Here is a 13,852-nt window from a genome sequence, read left to right as displayed (position 1 = left end):
AAATACAGACTTTCGCTGAAGCTTGGAGAGCGAGAGGGGTCTGTGCGCACCGACTCCTCTCGCTCTCCAGGCTTCAGGAAGCTATCAGCAAGCCTGGGGAGCCTGCGGGAGTTCCCGCAGGGCTCCCCAGGCTGCGGATAGCAGCCTGCCGCCCGGCGCGCAAGGCGCCCTGAAGCAGAGCGCCCCTCACGCCGGGCAGACATCGGCCAGCCCCACAAGCTCGGGGGACAGCGGGGAGGCGCAGCACTGCCATACCGCTGTTCCCCAACCTGGTTTTGGGGGGAAAATAAAGGGGGGTGAATTTCCTTTATTTCCCCCCCAAAAAAAAACTAGGTGCGTCCTATGGGACGGAGCGTCCTATGGGACGAAAAATACGGTAAATCCATCCCTCCTTTCAATCTAGATATGCAGTCTTCAATCATCTGCTTCCTTCAATTCATATCTAAAAGGGGGCATAGCTCCCTCTGGTGTATATGCCACAGAAAGGCACTAGAGTAAATTGTAAAACACAGTTCCCACAAATTGAGTCTATTCGGCCTCGGCCCAGTATACCTGAGTCTAAACGGCCTCTGCCCAGTATACCTGAAGGAGCGTCTCCACCCCCATTGTTCTGCCTGGACGCTGAGGTCCAGCACCAAGGGCCTTCTGGCGGTTCCCTCATTGCGAGAAGCAAAGCTACAGGGAACCAGGCAGAGGGCCTTCTCGCTAGTGGCGCCTGCCCTGTGGAACGCCCTCCCATCAGATGTCAAAGAGATAAACAACTACCTGACATTTAGAAGACATTCAGGGAAGTTTTTAATGTGTGACATTTTAGTGTATTTTTGGTCTCTGTGGAAGCCGCCCAGAGTGGCTGGGGAAACCCAGCCAGATGGGTGGAGTACAAATAATAAATTATTATTATTATTATTATTATTATCCATAAAATGAGACCTCCACTACCCTCAGCTTTCAATACTGGACTTCACAACACCTCTTCTTCCTCATCCGCATATATGTTCCCCTTAGATAAGCTGCTGCTTCCTAAGCCCACCCCCAAATAACACCTTCCCCCAGGTATTGCCCTATGTACAAAAATAGAAAGCTGAGCTCTTTTTCCTTCAATCCACCCTGAAGCATTTCCACATTACAAGCCCAAGTCATGAGCAGGCTTCAACTATTTCCCTAGGCCCAAATGGCTTTCTTGCTCCAAAGAGCTTTCTTGATCTTCTTTCATACAGCAACAAGTCCCTCTTTAAATTATACACAGTAATGTAGCCATAGACCACTTCACAGGTCCTCAGCTTCCTGCACCCCAGCACCACAGAGCTGACAGACCCTAAAGTTATTCAATGTGCTTTTTCTCCCCCACCCCCACACACCACCCATGACTCCTTGAGCCAATTCAGAAAGCAGCACAGTCCATTCCAGAGGCCTCTAATCCCCACAGCCCAATCCCAATAATGTCTCACACCCCACAGAGTGCTGGCCCACTCCACTCTCCTGTGGCTTGCACATTGATCCACATTGCACATTGATTCCACACCTCTAGGGCCACAAATAACCCTCTCTACTGCCACAGCCCACTCATCGCCTTAAGGAAAGGCCTTTGCTGCAGCTGTGGTGTAGTGGCTGTACAGTGTGAAGACTAGGGCTGGGGAGACCCGAGTTCAAATACCCACTCAGCCATGTAGTTCACTGGGCGGTCATGGGACAATCTCCCAGTCTAACTTGCTTCAGAGCTGTTGTGGGGATAAAACGGGAGCCAAGTGAATGCCACCCTGAGTTGGCTGAAGAGCCATAAATGCCATATATAGTCTCCCACAACCCAGCCTCACACAGAGCTTTCCTCACACGGTCCAGAGAGAGCAAAGTAGCTGAACCTCGTAAACCCTTCTTGCCCAAAAAAGGGCTTCCAGAGCCTATGAAGACCCCCACACATAAACCCACTCAGCGAACCAGACCCCTATGTCAGGCAACCATCCGCACGCAGAGCCTTGCTTATGCCCCACAGAGTGCTAACCCCATTATACTTTCCACAATCCCCTTTCTTCCATCCCATAGGGTTCCTTTACCCATACAAACACCACCACAGGGAAACCCTCTCCACTTCTAAGAAAGATGCTTCTTTCCTTGCCCCAACCTTACCCAACACAGCCAATATTCTCTAGAATGTGTGAGGAAAGCTATCATGCCCTCTACTTCCCCACCACAGGCTTTCCCCTAACTCCATGCAGCTGCCCACAATGCCACTCGCCACCTGCCTCACTCCATGAGGGAACAGTCCACGGGTTCCTGCAGCCCACAGGGAGATTTCCTGGCACAAGACACAGAGCCCCTCGTGCCTACCTTCTACCCCACTACAGGGACTTTTCTGAAACCATGTAGACAACCAACACCCCCACCCCAACAGGGATAGTTCCCCTGTTCCTGCAACCCTGCAGAGCTGAAAATCCCCTCTTGCTTTTCAAACACAACCCAGTACTTTGTCCCAGGCACCTTCAGACCTTGCAAATGCCTCACAGAGAGCCAACACTTAGCACCCCTTCTTCCACGCCCACAGGGCTCAGTGATGCCAGCCCTTCCCACTCCTCCTGCTTCTTACCCCAGGCAAGCCGCCCCCCAGCCTTCTTTGAACACCCCAGAGAGCACCTCTGGCAGCCATGCCTCATGCCCCCTTCTTCTGCCAATGCAGGGGTTTCCCCCACACGCCCCTGCAGTCCCAACTAGCACCCAGCCATTCAGCACCACTAGGACCCAGGGTGTAGGCAAGGTTTGTTAGGGGAAACAGGCTTCACGTTACGGGGGCAGGCTTCATGTTGGGGGGGGCAGAACACCACTTACTTATTTTTATTTACTTGTTGGGTGGCAATTTGCCCCTGTCCCTCTTAGCTATGCCCATGCTAAGACCCCAGCCACCCCCTGCAGCTCAAGCCATGCAGCCCCACAAGCACCCCAGCTACCTACCCCTGCACCCCTAGACCACCCCCAAGCCATGCAGTCAGGCCACCCACCCCCTAAAGACCTAGACCACCCCCCCAAGCCATGCACCATAGCCACCCACCCCCTGCACCCCTAGACCACCCCCAAGCCATGCAGCCAAACTACCCACCCCCTAAAGCCCTAGACCACCCCCCAAGCCATGCAGCCAAACTACCCACCCCCTAAAGCCCTAGACCACCCCCCAAGCCATGCAGTCAGGCCACCCACCCCCTAAAGACCTAGACCACCCCCCCAAGCCATGCAGTCAGGCCACCCACCCCCTAAAGACCTAGACCACCCCCTAGCCATGCAGCCAAACTACCCACCCCCTAAAGACCTAGACCAGCCCCCAAGCCATGCAGTCAGGCCATCCACCCCCTAAAGACCTAGACCACCCCCCCAAGCCATGCAGTCAAACTACCCACCCCCTAAAGACCTAGACCACCCCCCAAGCCATGCAGCCAAACTACCCACCCCCTAAAGCCCTAGACCACCCCCCAAGCCATGCAGCCAAACTACCCACCCCCTAAAGCCCTAGACCACCCCCCAAGCCATGCAGCCAAACTACCCACCCCCTAAAGCCCTAGACCACCCCCAAGCCATGCAGTCAGGCCACCCACCCCCTAAAGACCTAGACCACCCCCCCCAAGCCATGCAGTCAGGCCACCCACCCCCTAAAGACCTAGACCAGCCCCCAAGCCATGCAGTCAGGCCATCCACCCCCTAAAGACCTAGACCACTCCCCAAGCCATGCAGCCTAACTACCCACCCCCTAAAGCCCTAGACCACCCCCCAAGCCATGCAGTCAGGCCACCCACCCCTAAAGACCTAGACCACTCCCCAAGCCATGCAGCCAAACTACCCACCCCCTAAAGACCTAGACCACCCCCCAAGCCATGCAGCCAAACTACCCACCCCCTAAAGCCCTAGACCACCCCCCAAGCCATGCAGCCAAACTACCCACCCCCTAAAGACCTAGACCACCCCCCAAGCCATGCAGTCAGGCCACCCACCCCCTAAAGACCTAGACCACCCCCTAGCCATGCAGCCAAACTACCCACCCCCTAAAGACCTAGACCACCCCCCCAAGCCATGCAGCCAAACTACCCACCCCCTAAAGACCTAGACCACCCCCCCAAGCCATGCAGTCAGGCCACCCACCCCCTAAAGACCTAGACCACCCCCCCAAGCCATGCAGTCAGGCCATCCACCCCCTAAAGACCTAGACCACTCCCCAAGCCATGCAGCCAAACTACCCACCCCCTAAAGACCTAGACCACCCCCCAAGCCATGCAGTCAGGCCACCCACCCCCTAAAGACCTAGACCACCCCCCAAGCCATGCAGTCAGGCCATCCACCCCCTAAAGACCTAGACCACCCCCTAGCCATGCAGCCAAACTACCCACCCCCTAAAGACCTAGACCACCCCCCCAAGCCATGCAGCCAAACTACCCACCCCCTAAAGACCTAGACCACCCCCCAAGCCATGCAGCCAAACTACCCACCCCCTAAAGCCCTAGACCACCCCCAAGCCATGCAGTCAGGCCACCCACCCCCTAAAGACCTAGACCACCCCCCAAGCCATGCAGTCAGGCCACCCACCCCCTAAAGACCTAGACCACCCCCAAGCCATGCAGCCAAACTACCCACCCCCTAAAGACCTAGACCACCCCCAAGCCATGCAGCCAAACTACCCACCCCCTAAAAACCTAGGCCACCCCCCAAGCCATGCAGCCAAACTACCCACCCCCTAAAAACCTAGACCACCCCCCAAGCCATGCAGCCAAACTACCCACCCCCTAAAAACCTAGACCACCCCCCAAGCCATGCAGTCAGGCCACCCACCCCCTAAAGACCTAGACCACCCCCAAGCCATGCAGCCAAACTACCCACCCCCTAAAAACCTAGACCACCCCCCAAGCCATGCAGCCAAACTACCCACCCCCTAAAAACCTAGACCACCCCCCAAGCCATGCAGCCAAACTACCCACCCCCTAAAAACCTAGACCACCCCCCAAGCCATGCAGCCAAACTACCCACCCCCTAAAGACCTAGACCACTCCCCAAGCCATGCAGCCAAACTACCCACCCCCTAAAGACCTAGACCACCCCCAAGCCATGCAGCCAAACTACCCACCCCCTAAAAACCTAGACCACCCCCCAAGCCATGCAGTCAGGCCACCCACCCCCTAAAGACCTAGACCACCCCCAAGCCATGCAGCCAAACTACCCACCCCCTAAAAACCTAGACCAGCCCCCAAGCCATGCAGTCAGGCCATCCACCCCCTAAAGACCTAGACCACCCCCCCAAGCCATGCAGTCAGGCCACCCACCCCCTAAAGACCTAGACCACCCCCCCAAGCCATGCAGTCAGGCCATCCACCCCCTAAAGACCTAGACCACTCCCCAAGCCATGCAGCCAAACTACCCACCCCCTAAAGACCTAGACCACCCCCCAAGCCATGCAGTCAGGCCACCCACCCCCTAAAGACCTAGACGACCCCCCCAAGCCATGCAGTCAGGCCACCCACCCCCTAAAGACCTAGACCACCCCCCCAAGCCATGCAGCCAAACTACCCACCCCCTAAAGACCTAGACCACCCCCCAAGCCATGCAGTCAGGCCACCCACCCCCTAAAGACCTAGACGACCCCCCCAAGCCATGCAGTCAGGCCACCCACCCCCTAAAGACCTAGACCACCCCCCCAAGCCATGCAGCCAAACTACCCACCCCCTAAAGACCTAGACCACCCCCAAGCCATGCAGCCAAACTACCCACCCCCTAAAGACCTAGACCACTCCCCAAGCCATGCAGCCAAACTACCCACCCCCTAAAGCCCTAGACCACCCCCCCAAGCCATGCAGTCAGGCCATCCACCCCCTAAAGACCTAGACCACTCCCCAAGCCATGCAGCCAAACTACCCACCCCCTAAAGACCTAGACCACTCCCCAAGTCATGCAGCCAAACTACCCACCCCCTAAAGCCCTAGACCACCCCCCAAGCCATGCAGCCAAACTACCCACCCCCTAAAGCCCTAGACCACCCCCCAAGCCATGCAGTCAGGCCACCCACCCCCTAAAGACCTAGACCACCCCCCCAAGCCATGCAGTCAGGCCACCCACCCCCTAAAGACCTAGACTACCCCACCAAGCCATGCAGTCAGGCCATCCACCCCCTAAAGACCTAGACCACCCCCCCAAGCCATGCAGTCAGGCCACCCACCCCCTAAAGCCCTAGACCACCCCCAAGCCATGCAGTCAGGCCACCCACCCCCTAAAGACCTAGACCACCCCCCCAAGCCACCCACCCCCTGCACCCCTAGACCACCCCCAAGCCATGCAGTCAGGCCACCCACCCCCTAAAGACCTAGACCACCCCCAAGCCATGCAGTCAGGCCACCCACCCCCTAAAGACCTAGACCACCCCCCAAGCCATGCAGCCAAACTACCCACCCCCTAAAGCCCTAGACCACCCCCCAAGCCATGCAATCAGGCCACCCACCCCCTAAAGACCTAGACCACTCCCCAAGCCATGCAGCCAAACTACCCACCCCCTAAAGACCTAGACCATCCCCCAAGCCATGCAGTCAGGCCACCCACCCCCTAAAGACCTAGACCACTCCCCAAGCCATGCAGCCAAACTACCCACCCCCTAAAGACCTAGACCACCCCCCCAAGCCATGCAGTCAGGCCATCCACCCCCTAAAGACCTAGACCACTCCCCAAGCCATGCAGCCAAACTACCCACCCCCTAAAGACCTAGACCACCCCCAAGCCATGCAGTCAGGCCACCCACCCCCTGCACCCCTGGACCACCCCCAAGCCATGCAGTCGGGCCACCCACCCCCTAAAGACCTAGACCACCCCCAAACCATGCAGCCAAACTACACACCCCCTAAAGCCCTAGACCACCCCCCAAACCACCCACCCCCTAAAGCCCTAGACCACCCCCCAAGCCACCCACCCCCTGCACCCCTAGACCACCCCAGCGGGCGGCGGCAGGGGACCAAGACCGTCCACGGCTTCCTAGGGACGATTCCGGCCAGCAGGCCTCCCTCTCCCAACCACGCCGACGACCCCGGCCCACCTCCCCCTTCTTCCTCGCCCCACAGGTGCTCCCGGCGAAGCCCACAGCTACAACCCCGAAACCCTCTCCGCGGCAAAACCCACCCCCGGGGGCAGAGGCCGGCCAGCGCTCCCCCATAGTCCATCCAGCCCCATTCCCCCCCGCCGCCGCCGCCTCGCCCCCTCCCTCCCCCGGCCGCCCCCGCCTCCCAGGGCAGGCCTCGAAGGGCGACTGCCGAGTCCCCCGCTCCGCTGCATGGCGTCCCCCACCAGCATCCCTCCCGACCCTCCTCCCGGGGAGAGGCCTAGTCGCTGGCGGAGGGCGAAGCCGGACCCGCGGCTGGCTTCCCCCTCTTACCGGAGGCCTCCACCGCCTCTCCCGCCGCCGCCGCCGCCGCCCCCAAACCGGCTCCTCGCGGCCTCTTGCTCGGGCCTCCCCGGGGCGGAGCGCGCCGGGCCCCGCTGCCCGCGGGGGAGCTGGGGAGCCTTTGCTTGCCGGAGCCCCGGAGCCCCGAAGCCTCCTTCTTCTCCTCCTCCTCCTCGCTTGTCAAAGGGACGTTGCCTCGCCGCTGGAAAGCCGAGCGAAGCCAAGAGCCCCTCGGACGCCCAGCGCTGATTGCTATTTATTGCCCGCAGGTAGAGGTGTCCCACCCACTCAGTTTCCGTGCGGACCCGATCCTATGCTGCGCTCGCGAGTAAAAGCCCCCTCCGAGGGCTGCTACTCACTTGCAATAATAATTAAAGGTTGCTACGTGCCCTTTTTTTTTTATTTAAAGGGGGAGGGTAACAAATTGAGACAAATTGCATTTATTCGCTTTGACTAGCCGGCGCAAAGTCCTCTTTTTAAAAATATATATATCATTATTTTGCTCTTCCATATACAGTGGTACCTCGGGTTACAGACGCTTCAGGTTACAGACTCCGCTAACCCAGAAATAGTACCTCGGGTTAAGAACTTTGCTTCAGGATGAGAACAGAAACAGTTTCAGGTTAAGAACGGACCTCCAGTTCTTAACCCGAGGTACCACTGTATGGCAACCCTAAAGTGACCATAATAACAGCGGTCAATTGACAAGTTTGCAGAAGGGTCTTAACGGACCACGTTTTATTCCGCAAGGAAAGGCGCTTGCTCGCAAGTAAACGCATCGCCATGCAGGTGGTTTGTTTTTGTCGGAGCACGGAGCATGTTTGTTTTCTCCTGCTCCGGAGGGTAAGGACTCGAACCAGCGGATTCAAAGTCACAGGGAAGGATATTCAGCATCTGAACATCAGGAAGAGCTTTCTGGCGGGAAGAGCTGTGTGTTCGACAGTGGAAAGGACTCCCTCGGGAGGAGGTGGCCTCGCCTTCCTTGGAGGTTTTAAACAGAGGCTGTATGGCCATCGGTCAGGGATGGTCTAGTTGAGATTCCTGCATTGCCAGGGGGTGGCTGGATGACCCTTAGAGGTCCCTTCCAACTCTACAATTCTCTGGTGCAGGTTTGTGCAGATTCCTGGGGCACAAGGTGGATGCAAGGGGTGCATAGGATTGCAGCCAATCTTATGCATCGCCCCCTAGGGAATAAGTCCCACTGATCATGATGTAGGCCAGTAGATTGCTGCTGTGCAGGCTGTTCTACCACCCTGCTTATTTAGAAGCAAGAATAAGTGTTTTCCTTTTCAAATAATACAGAGCATGGTGAAATCACAATAAGGAAAACTTCCCCTCAGTAGTTTCAAGCACTACTACAGATTCCACATAATACCTGTACTATACTGCACTATTTAGTGTGGCAGCACCTGCACTTTGGAACTCCTAGCCTATTGCAATAAAAGAATACTGTGTGAAACGAAGTCAAAGCATTTTTTGCAGCCTTGTCTTTTTGTTGGTTTCCGTATCCACATACCCTGTCAGTTAACTTGTCTGTCAAAGCTGGGCTGCAGATTTGTTCCAACCACAAATCTCAAATAAATTTATATTTAATGTTCTCCAGTCCCCAGCTACGGACAATTGTGCTGCGGTCATTGGTTGGGCCATAAGGTCTTTAGAGCATTAACCTTCTGCACACACACCCCCAATACAGGCAATATTGCTATTTTAGAATCAAGGTCCTTTCCTTACGAGTCCCATTTCATGAAAGACTTTTTCCCAAAATAGGTATACCTGAGGGAGCATCCCCACATGTGAATAACAAGAGCCTGGGTATATCAGTGGGCCATGGGGCAGAAGTGGGAACACCCACACTTCAGAGAGATTTGTCTCCCCACAAACTGTCATAAAATGAATGGACATCAAAATAGAACTGTTTAAGGACATAATGTTGTTGACAAAGAAAAGCTTCTTCTCCACAGAAACAAAGCAATCAGAGCAGAAAGGACTAAAAATGCAATCTCAAAGAAGGTATCCAAGAGCAGGGATACAGTACAGTCGTACCTTGGTTCTGGAACGCCTTGCAGCTTGAATATTTCGGCTCCCGAATGCCACAAACCCGGAAGTGAGTGTTCTGGTTTGCAAATGTTCTTTGGAACCTGAACGTCCGACGCGGCTTACGCGGCTTCTGATTGAGTGTAGGAAGCTCCTGCAGCCAACTGGAAGCCGCGCCTTGGTTTTCAGAAGTCGAACAGACTTCCAGAACAGATTCTGTTCGAGAACCAAGGTACAGCTGTATTTGAAAACTAATGCTCCATTTCAATATGCCCCCCCCCCCCCGCTTTTATCTAAGATGTTTCATATAGATTTGCTTATTACACTGTGTGCACTGGTGTGGTAAGAGAGGATGGCATGTGTCGTGGGAAGATTCAAGGACAATCAGAGAAACATTTAAACATTTCAATGTTTAAAATATTTAAACATGTTAAAATGTTTAAATATAGTGCATATGGGTGTTCTGTGTGTATGTATATATATTGCAGAATATGGATAGATATCTTTTCGAAATGAGAGCAAAAGCATCAAGCGATACTGAGGACAATCCTGGTTGTGTTTTCCAATGCATTTCTTACCAATAAAACAGCAACAGTGTGGTGCCAGCATATTTTTATTCTGAAAGTATGGCCCAGAAAAAGAAGTTTGAAACTGCTGCTCTATTCCATTGACGGTGCTGGAGTGCCCTCTGCTGGGCATATACCAAACTATTTATTGAATATTTTATGAAGGTTCCACGGCTTAGAACTTAAGTACACCTGTTGGAGATCCAACCAATGAACAAAAACAGACTAATATACAGTACATAGGAGATATGGATTGGTTGAGAAAAGTAGTGATTATTTGCATGAATGAGTACAGGTATAAATGCAATTGCTTTAAATGTGAAGGGGTTGGAAAACCTGATAAAATGGACTAAGACAGCAGCATTTCTTTATAAAAGGGATCCACAAATATTTTTCCTGCCAGAAACACACAAAGCCGATTGGAAAAAATATGTTTTATTCAGTTATGGGTGGGACAAAGGTTCAGAGCAAGAGGTTCAAGCTAAAGAGGAGGTATAGGCATATTAATACACACATTATTTAATTTCCAAACTACTAAAGAGCTGAGAGATGTAAATGGAAGACTTGCATTTGTTGAAGGGATTTTTAATGGAATGCCTAAGGTAACATTGGCATCTGTCTATGTACCAAATAGTGGTCAGTTTCCTGCAAAATAACTTTGGGCAGAGCTGCTAGGGATTTAATAATTTTGTTTTTGTTGTACTAATTATGTATATTATGCAATAAGAATTGCAGTGCTATCTAGTATACTGTCATCATGTTGCTTGTGTTGTTTGTTGTGTTAGGGATTTAATAATTGACAGTGACCTTAATTGGAACATAAAAGGATTATCATAAGCATTTGGCTGATTCTGCTTAGAAAAAGAAAAGTGCACTGGAACTTTAAGAAGGCAGATAGCTGCTGAAACTCTCAAGACTGCTGCAAGAGCGGGGATTAAGAGACATATGCCGAGAGACACATGAACCCAGGGGAAACGAGTCACTCACATGTGGCTCCAGTTTTCAGCTCACAATCTAGATTTAACTTCTGCCTCACTTCTGAATGCAGTGCAAGGGACGCAGACAGGAGACATTAAAATAGCAGAACATGCACCAGTCTGTGCAAAATTTGACTTTGCTCCAGTGTGGTACTTCAGCCCAAATCAGCTGATTAGGGTAAAGTTTACAAAAACACTAGCAAATTTCTTTAAAGAAAATAATACTGGAGGAATAAGCTCCAGTTTGTTTTGGGGAAACTATGAAGACAGTCATGAGTGGTGCTTATATTCAGATAAAATTAAACAAATAACACAGAATGGAGAGAGAAAATATCAATTAGAACAGGAAATCTCCTTTTTAGAACAACTACACAGAGGAAGAGGATCAAAGGGCATATTTAAAAAGCTACAAATAAAATGGAAAGAACTATAGAAGCAGAGATAATGATACAGCTGTTACATTTAAAACAAAAAATACGAATTGGGGGGGAAGGAATCAAAACTCTTAGCAAACAGATTATGGAGAAAAAAGAAATAAAACACTCATAACTGGTATAAAAAGCAAAAATAAGAGAAAATGCATTTTTACCAAAATAATCCGTAAAGAATTTAAGGAGCTCTAAATGATTCTTACAACAACTTTGTGAGATAGTCCAGTATTCTTATCCCCAAGATGCAGTAGTGGAGCTGGCAAATAGTTGCCTACCAAAGGCTGTCCAATAAGCTCATTAGTGAAGAAAAATACAAACCACATGCATGTCTTGTCAACAGACCACTCTGTAGCATGCAAGCTTTCTCTGTATAGAATCTACCTTGCTAGAAATAATAGGGCAGTTCTGAAAGACCTAGCAGCTTTAAAAAAGAATCCAATTTTTAAAAATTGCAGAAATCCAAGTGCATCCAGATTACTTAATAACCTAACAGCAGCAGATTATAGCTGAAATGGAGGTTTTCAGAGAACCAACATCTGCATATATAGCAGATATAGCAAAGCATTTCAATAGTGGGGCAGGTTTTATAGAGTCAAGCTGTAGGGACTCTGCTCGTCTGTGGAGTAAAGACCTAACTGTGATCTTTCTTGCTCTCCGAATCATTCCGGCAAACACTTGCCTTTAATTTTTTTTTAATAATAATATTTTATTGATTTTCCAAAAACAAAACAAAACAAATTGACTTCCCTCTAGTCCCTTCTCTGGTTCCATTACAGTGGTATCTCTGGATACGAATGCCTCTGGTTGCGTACCCTTCAGGATGTGAAGTGGCAAACCCAGAAGCGCTCTACCGTGCCACGTACATTCACAGAAGCGGCACCTCCGGTTGCGAATTCCTCAGGATCTGACCAGAGCTCCAGAACAGATCCCGTGCACAACTGGAGGCACCACTGTATTTGTCAACATACTGCATATCCATTGTTAAATATGTATATTTATATCACCTATATGAATTTAAGGAAGAGTGGAAGATGTTTATTGCATATATACAGAAGCAATGTACACAGGTTAATACATTAGCAGGGTTTTAAGTTTATTTGTAATTTTACATAAATGGATAATAGGTGAATAGCTGGGAAAGCCTGGATAATTGCACCAGGCCAGCTACAGGTGGCACTATTGTTTTAGGAATGCTGCTGAACTAAAATCCAGTTTAATTAAGTTTAAAGAACTTTCCCGGGGTTTGGTCTTCCACTCAATCCATAAATAATTACTTGTTGTAATTTAACTTTAGCTTTACCTTTACCTGTTAGTGGGGCTCCAGAACTAGTGCAGTAGTTCATGGGTAGGCAAACTAAGGCCCGGGGGCCGGATCCGGCCCAATCGCCTTCTAAATCCGGCCCGTGGATGGTCCAGGAATCAGCGTGTTTTTACATGAGTAGAATGTGTCCTTTTAATTAAAGTGCATCTCTGGGTTATTTGTGGGGCATAGGAATTGGTTCATTTTTTCCCTTCAAAATATAGTTCAGCCTCCCACAAGATCTGAGGGACAGTGGACCGGCCCCCTTCTGGAAAAGTTTGCTGACCCCTGCAGTAGTTCGTTGGTGCAGTGCCAAAATTGTTGCCAGTTGCCAGGTCACAGTGACCTTCAAACACTGATCAGGAGACCTGCAGGTGCAAAATAAGAGTACCATGTCTCACACGTATAGCAGATTTTTCCTAACAGCAATTAAAGGAACCTCAACATCTCCTAGCTGCTGCAACAAGCTTTCCTGCCCCCTGGTCACCCAAAACCAAAAGAGGCATGAAAAGGACAAAGGAGAGTTGGTAAAAGCCCTGGAGAGGAGGAGACATAGACAGTTGTGGGGACTCAGGGCCTTTCGGTCTTGACAGCTGATCAAAGAGGCAGAGCTCCTGTGTTCATTAGGCCCAACAGTCCACCAAATCTGTGCTGATTGTGTTCTTGCTAATAAAGGGTTAACTCCAACTTGCATGGCCTGATTTACTGATATGCAGGCACACCAAAGTGAGCAGGAATTGCTTAATTGCTACGGCAATGTGGACAGCACAGAAGAGCAATATTATTCTGGAATGTGCTGCTGGACTTGGAGCAAGGAAGATTCTAACCCGTTTTCTTCAATGGTGCTGATCCGTCCTGTTCTCTGGTACTTGCAGGGTCTATTCTCTTTGAGGCCTAATCTGTACCACTTAAGAATGTAGGTAGTGCAGACATTCATCTCCCTTAAGCCTCTGGTGCATGTTGAAGTATTATAGTTGTAACTGTGTGTCTTTTTTTTTTAGCAGCAGAATGTATTTAAGAGAGACAATATGGTACAGTGGTTAGAGTGTTGGACTAGGGCCTGGGAGACCAGGGTTCAAATCCCCGCTCAGCTGAACAGCTCACTGTGTGACCTTGGGCTAGTCCCTGCCTCTCAGCCTAACCTACCTTGGGGC

The sequence above is a fragment of the Podarcis pityusensis genome (assembly GCF_964106645.2).
Source record: "Podarcis pityusensis genome assembly, chromosome: Z".
In the NCBI taxonomy this organism is placed as follows: Eukaryota; Metazoa; Chordata; class Lepidosauria; order Squamata; family Lacertidae; genus Podarcis; species Podarcis pityusensis.
The sequence above is the reverse complement of the archived record's forward strand: the minus strand, read 5'-3'. Positions refer to the sequence as shown.